Raw genomic sequence first — 7,915 nt, 5'->3', positions numbered from 1 at the left:
AGCAACATCTCTCTCTCGCTCTCGCTCTCGCTCTCTCTCTCTCTCTCTCTCTCTCTCTCTCTCTCTCTCTCTCTCTCTCTCTCTCTCTCTTGTGGTTAGAAACGTAGCATTAAGTATGAAAACTGTTGAAGTGTAATGTGTAAACATGGAACATAAAAAATCTACAATGTAAATGTTTGAATCTATATATGTTAATGATTCCAAATTTAGAGGGAAATACCAGTGCAAACATTACATCGGGGGAGTACCGGAGTTATTCTTTCTTGGTATTTACAAAGGAAATTTTTTGCAAGTAATAGCTCATTAAGTTATTACTGTTTTTGATTATCACTTTTTCTAAACTACAAGAACTGTTGCTTCTCAATACTGAGCTACAGATACGTTTGCATATCAACATGTGACCACATGCTCGTGTGTTTGCATATCTGTGACTATAATCTTTAATGCAGTGGTTAGTGGTAATACATGCAGCGAATGCACATTATTTTGATGGTCCCTTTAACACATTCTGTTGACTATAAGTAACGTTGCACCTACATGTCTACTAACTCTCATTAGATTTTTAGTAGAGTATTGGTAGACTGGAAGGGTTAGAGTTGGAAGAAGTTGACATAGTTGCAAAGTAGTTGCAGCAGTAGAATGTCTGTTGGGGAGCATCACAATTAAGTGTTACCCATTATTTTATACATTATTGATGGACTATTTTTCACACATCTTGTTGGACTATCTGTCACACATCTTATTTGCAGGTTTTTTTTTTTTTTTTTTGTGGTACAGACAACCAGCTTTAAAATTTGGCTGGGTGTGGTTGGAATTTTTAACCAACGACTCACTGAACTCTTATGCATATATATATATATTTTTTTTTTTATGTATTTTTACTCTTATGAAGTTTTGCTGTTTTTTTTTTTTTTGTTTTTTTTTACATGATCTGCAAAGAATGTGAATAAAATTCACAGAAACAAAGAGTGTTTTTTAAAAAATAATAATGTGAAACAAATAATGTGAATAAAATAAGAATGTGAAAAACAAAGAAAAAAACAGAATGTGAATAAAATAAGAAATACATTTTTTAAATCACAAAGTATAAAGTAATTCAATAGTGTATTATAAAATGTTGTATTAACTTCCATTAATTTACTCTTTTATATAATTAATATATTAGGTACTATGTTTTTAAATCATAGTATAAAGTCATACAAAAATATATTAAAAAGTATATATAATATATTGCTGAATAATAATTATTCAGAACACGAAGGGCTCTTCCAATAATTTATGCTTTTAAAGTATATTTATAAGTATATTTTATTTATTATGCTTTTAAACTAATAAAAAGTAGTAAAAATCTCTCTGTGTGTGTGTGTGTGTGTGTGTGTGTGTGTGTGTGTGTGTGTGTCCAAATCTTTGTTTTCAATCACTTTTTGCATAAGAAAACTGAAAGGCGGCTGACATTTGATTCCCTTGGTGTGCATGTTTCACTTTCCCATTTGTTAAAGAACTGAAAGATCCTCCCAGCTCACACCTTTTAACCAGGCCTGAAGAGTGCGCTTAAATCGAAACTGATCATCTAGATTCAGTTCCATTTGAAGTTATATTCTTATTTGAAAAGCAAAGGCTGGACCAGATCAGTGTTCTCACGAAAGGATTTTCACACACCTGCTCTGAGGCTAAGCATGACACAAAACTCATTTAACAAGTCTGCTTTGGGTAAAAGCTTTTTAGCATCTAGAAACTTGTCAGCCCCGTTTCTAAATGATTTGCCGTGATCTTATTATAGCCATTGTACATTTTTAAACAGGATCATCTCACTAAGCAAAACCATAACCGGCAATAGTCATATCTTGCATGCTCAGCTGCAGCCACATTAAATAAAATGAAATAATAAAACAAAACGCACATTTTATTAATTTAAATTAAAGCGTGTCTGGTTGGATTAAAATAGGTCAGACTCAGGATGAATCACAGACTCAGGATTCACCTCTATAAATATCTAGGGCATGTAGCCTGTCTATATTTAGACTCGATGCATGTGCATACTATATTAAATCTCTCTTGAATACAAATATGTACACAAACATGAGAAATGAGCAATGCGCACAGAGACGAAGAAAACTGGGCTAGTTGTCTGATGTCATGAAGTCACCAGCGGAAGATCCTTTAGAGTTCAAATACAACTTAGATCATCACCTGGACTCTCTGAGAAGGTTCACTGAATGAAGTTGAAGTTTAACTCTGTTGCTAGAACACTGATTTACCCAGATTAAAATTGTTTGCTTAGACGAGAGTTGCAGACGTTGCCATGAGAAGGTCTCTTACCCCTGACACTCGTCGGTGAAAACCACACAAAAAGAAAATGGCACGGTGACAAGGTTTCCCACTCAGTGTGGTACAGGTTCTGCATATCAAACTAATCAAATACTTTCTAGCAAACCCTTTGCAACTAATGTCTGCACTATGATCATTTTTGGAATATTATCAAAAGCTTTTTAACTTACCACCTGAACAGTTTTTTTTTTTTTACTAAATAGACATTTGCACCTTCAATGTAATCAGAAATGCACTTGTTTCGTAATTCATATTTAATAATGGTAAAATGGAAATGTTTTAAGCATTCATTTGTTTATAAATGGCAAAATCTGGTTGAGCAGTGCTGTGCTATTCACAAGGAAGTGTGCTTGAATTTTGCTCATCACATGGTTTCATTATTACATTTGGTCAAATGTACTGGTATTTTCCGACTAGTTTCATGGTGTTTCCTTTGTTTCACTGCTCCTTTTCAATAAAATAGGGGGCAAGAAATGAAAACAAAAATGGTCAAAAAATTCTCCTTTTGTCCAATTGTAATTTTTGAATCATTTTTAATTATTTAAATCATTTTAAGATTTTATCATATATATATATATACATCAAAACTTTTTTATGATCTTACAGTAGCTCAACCATGACAATTATATTGTATTTCTGTTGTTGTTTTTTATTACACAAAATAATATAGGCCTATTGAACATGCTTGGATTATTTTAAATGTGCATTTGGCAGGCTAGTTGTTCGCTAACGTAAGTTGTTCTTCGTGAAATTCGTTTTTGAGATTTATCTAAATTACACTGATAGTGAGTAGTCTACACAGTATTTAATTCCCTCACCAATCCAAAAAAAAAAAAAAAAAAAGAAAAAAAAAGCAACTTGTTCACTAATCGTGATTTTCCCTGTCATCAAATCATTCCACCTATGTTCCGTACCGATGTTTTCACTCATTTATTTTGTCTATGTCAGTCTTTCTGTCTTTCTTTATCTGAGGTAACTCAGATTTTTTCCATTTCTTCAACAATGCACTAATTCTCCCATTGTCTCCGCTGGGAAAGCACGATAAAAGTTTATGCAAGTATCTGCACTTGCTAAGTTTGGCTCCTCACGTCACCAAACACCACGTTTTTTTGGAGGGGGACTGAAAAAAAAAAAAAACAACCCGTGGCAACACAGTAAACGTAGCCCAATTCCAGGGGAAAACCCTGGCAACACTGAATACTACGCTACAAGCCCATCTACTGAGGCGGCAGCCAATAAGCGTGAGGATTGTAGTAAAACACAGCGGCTCACGTCATTTCAACGTCATAAAATAGCTACATTGAGGGGAAGTGCCCCGCACTATGTAAGGCTTATAAAAACACTTTTATAAAGAAAACTAATATAAGAAGAGTCTTGATCGTATGCGAGTGCACAAAATTCAGATAATTCCTCACAAACACACACATTTTTTTTTTGTACCCAACTACTGAATACACTTAATTGCAGTGGTGGAATGTAACGAAGTACAAATACTTCCTTACTTTACTTAAGTTTGCCTACATTTTTCACGTATCTGTACTTTAGTTAAGTAGAATCAATAGTGCATACTTTTGACTTTTACTTCGTTACTTTTTGCAGCAATTATTATACTTTCTACTCCACTACATTTCTACAACGTTTCGTTACATTTTCTGATCAGTTTTTTCCCCTGCCAAAACAGGGATTGAAATAAATCTCCATGTTTTCGGTGCTGATACGGTGCTGATGCGTTCATGTAACATGTAAGGGTGCATGGCGCTGCCAATAAAGCACCTAAAACCTGTCACAAAGAACCGGCAGAAAGTAATGAATGAATATGTAAAATATAACAAGGAGACATTTTAATTGTTTATTAATAAACAAGTGTTTTCTGTGTCAGTGTCGGCTGCAAAGATGAAGTTGACGATGCTGACTCGCGATCTTCGCAGTAGTGAACGAGGCAGAGAGAAATGCACATTTCATACGGATTACATAAGCAGAGAGCAGTCTGTTTTCTTTCGTTTTGAATTGCTCTGTTTAAAAGTAGACATTTCAAGCTTTCTATAGATATATTTCTCAGGTCTTGAGGCAAGTAGGCTACCTTATACGTTGAGTTTCGGTTAATTTATTAGACGAGCTCCAGCTCACGCGCTGGTGTTGTCCTGAATATCTATTGTCTTCTTATTTATTAAATCCAGGCAATTGGTTGATGAAACATTGATTAAAATTAAGATACAATTAATACAAAACGAAATTCACTTTAAAGAAAGGCTTTGTGCTTTCTGAAAGTTTTAAAGCAGTCTTTTAGTGCCGCGTTCAGAGCGCTCACGTCCGTAATGGAGAACTGTCACGTAACATTGTTTTTTCCTCATAAATGCAACAAAAACAAACAACAACAAAAAAAAAAGAATATTTTATGTTCTGTGGAGGCCGACCCTTCTTCATCCAGTGGGTAGTATTACTTTTGGTTTGCGCAGTGTAATTCATAGAATTACAAAAACAATATTTTTCCACCTAAAAGTTAAAGATTTTTTTGTGTCACGTCCGTAACGCATATGTGTAGCCTATTTCCCCCATATTAAATATAAAACGCATGTGTAGACTGATATTTTTCTAATGTCTGGACTCCTTTATTAAGGGAGTATGGATAGGCTATATAAACGGTTTTTAATATGTATTAAATGCATTTTCGGAGAATTTATATTTCAAGTTTTTACTGCAAATGTCACGTCCATAACGCTAGAATTGCCCAATTTTAAAGAATTTATCCTCAAATAGTTTTGTGGTGTAGGTCTACGTATTGTATAATGTTAACTTCAAATAAGGGGTGTTTCACGATTCTGCCTTCTCACACCGCGACACAGGTTCGTGGATCTGAGTGTCGCAATTTCGGTTTCATATTACATATTTTTACAGCACTAATTATTAGAATATAGACATTAAGAGATTGTTAAGCAAGTACTTGTAATACTTAAAGTACATTTAAAATCAGGTACTTTTTACTTAAGTAGGGTTTTCATTGTGGTACTTCTACTTTTACAAAAGTAAATATGTCTCTGGTTATTTGTACTTTTACTTAAGTACTGAGATTCAGTACTTTCTCCACCACTGCTTAATTGACTATCAAAGTCACCATTGTTTGGAAGCTCTTTGTCCAAAGCAAACAATGACACTCAAAGCCCAGACAACCTAAAACAGGTCAAATGCCGCCATCTTCTGTTAAGATAAATTGCTAACACCACTGACCTAAGCTCGTTTCATTTACATTAATTTTACTTAGGAAGGCTTTCAACTAACAGCATAAAGTCTAGGCCATATTGGTGCTTATTCTGGCTCCTAAAAACAGGCTCTGTTAGAAAAGACAATATGAGAGTGACAATGTAAAGTAAGTAACCAAAATCACAGTTCTTTTTGCTTACATGTCATTTAGAGGTGAGATATAATCTGAAAATAGATTCTACCACCAGTAAATACACCACAATACCTTAATACTAAATTCATATTGACGGTTTACAGGTCAGCAAAGTGTGTTCTATAGAAAATTGTTCCAGGACTGTAACTTCCTCTTTGTCCTTCCTCAGATGGTTTCGTTTTGAGAACACTCCCATGTGTTTCCTCCTGATAAAGGTCATTTTAGCATGTCCCTTGCTACCATTTCATGAGTTTACACGTGCATAAACAGATAAAGAGCTTGAAATTTGGGATCATGGAGGGATCCTAGAAAACTGTTGTGGGACAGAGGTGAGAGACGGCTGTATTGTATGTAGGCGTCCTCTTGTGCTGATTGGTTAAATTATCTGAACATGCTTTTCCCGAACTTTGTTAAATAAACTTAAAGAATAAAAATTAGATTTTCCAATTTTAAAGTAACTGCTTATGTCCTGTGACAGATAGCAGTAATGTTAATGCTATCCTAACATTATAACTGAGGGACGAGGAAATGAGGAAGCATCCACTTGAGTTTTGAGAAGTAGCCTACCCTATGGCTGCATTTGAAGAGTTCAGATGCAAAAAACTCTAAATGCCATCTGAAATTTTCTTCTAGAATGATAATTTTTATCAAGCTTGTTTATGTTCAATAATTTAACTTAAATGACAATTAATAGGTAATTTTCATTGCCATTTAAGTGAAATTACTGAACTTAAATATATGAGCTTCATAAAAATGATCATTCTAGAAGAAAATTTCAGATGGCATTTAGAGGTTTTTGCATCTGAACTCTTCATTTACATACACTGGTGAACTTCCCTAAGCACTTCCCCTTGAGGGAATCCCTGTTTCCATTTTGAAGTGTGTTCAACTTTGAAGTGGGTGAGAGAAGTTTATTTAGACAGACACTCGACCCCTCAATTTTGACAGAGGGAGCGAGTCTCATATATACTCAATATGTACACTTTAGGCAGATCCATAGACCACAATGCCATTGTGACGTCACAGCAGATTGGACTAAATTTACCCCCACACAACTCTGGTGTATAAATTGGAGTTATTTTCACATTTTACCACATAATACTTGTAGATACCTACAGTAAATCTTTTTTTTTTTACACTGTTATAGTTTATTGTATTGTTATCATTTTTGTTTGTGTAATTTTTTATATTTTCTCCAATAGCCCAAGCACACATACAGAGGCCTATTTAATGGTGCATAAAACAAATTAATGAGGAAAAAAAAACTGTAAATAATGAATCAGCTCAATAATGGATTCCAAATGATGAAGGCCGTTTAATTTAAATCCATTGCAAAGATTCCGCCAGTAGTGGGCACTCTTGCAATGTAAGCAATGACGTACATGTGAGGGATGTTGGCAAGGGAAGGGCATAAAAAATTGGATTTAAACAGTCTATGGGTACTTTTCCAAAGGAAGGCTGCGCATAGTAAGGCTGCATATCTCAGCTGCCACATCATCAAGTGCCACGGTAGACTGTCTCAATTTTAAGTAGGCTATCCTTGGAAGACAGCCTTCATTTCACGTCCTTCATTCAGCTCATTTGGACTGGGCTAAGAATACTGGCTCACTAGGATGCAGCCTTCCGACTGAGAAGCACCCTATGTCTGAGGGGCTGTTTACACGACACCATTTTCAAATAAAAATCTTTTTTGCGTTTTGTGTTTTGGCTGTTCATACACAACAACGCCGTTTGGGGGGGCCTGAAAATGCAAACTTTTGAAAACAGGTTTAAAACTGCACGTTTTTGAACATGATACGTTATCGTCTCCGTGTAAACTACAAAAACGTGAATTAGGCCTAGTGAAAACGGTCACATCATGCGTATTACGTGTTCAGTCCATAGGGTTCAGTCCAAGCGTGCCGCACAAGCCCTGAAAAGTTAAGCCAAAGCATCTCGATCGCCCCCCGGTGACTGGTCCTAGTATAGGTCATAAACCCTGCCTCCATGTTATTTAACGTCACGTGAGACCAACTAAACAATTCAATTACACTTCAAATATATTTTTTCCAAAGATGGTTTCTGTCATTTACTGTAGTTTTTATCAAGCTTATGTAAGTTCAAGTGTTTGCTTTTAAAATAAGTTTTTAGTTAGTTATTTGATGCGGTGGTGTGACGTCATGATTGACAGGTTCTCACTGAAGCACCAACAGACTT

The sequence above is a fragment of the Scardinius erythrophthalmus genome (assembly GCF_964197995.2).
Source record: "Scardinius erythrophthalmus genome assembly, chromosome: 7".
Taxonomy (NCBI): domain Eukaryota; kingdom Metazoa; phylum Chordata; class Actinopteri; order Cypriniformes; family Leuciscidae; genus Scardinius; species Scardinius erythrophthalmus.
Note: the sequence above shows the minus strand (reverse complement) of the source record.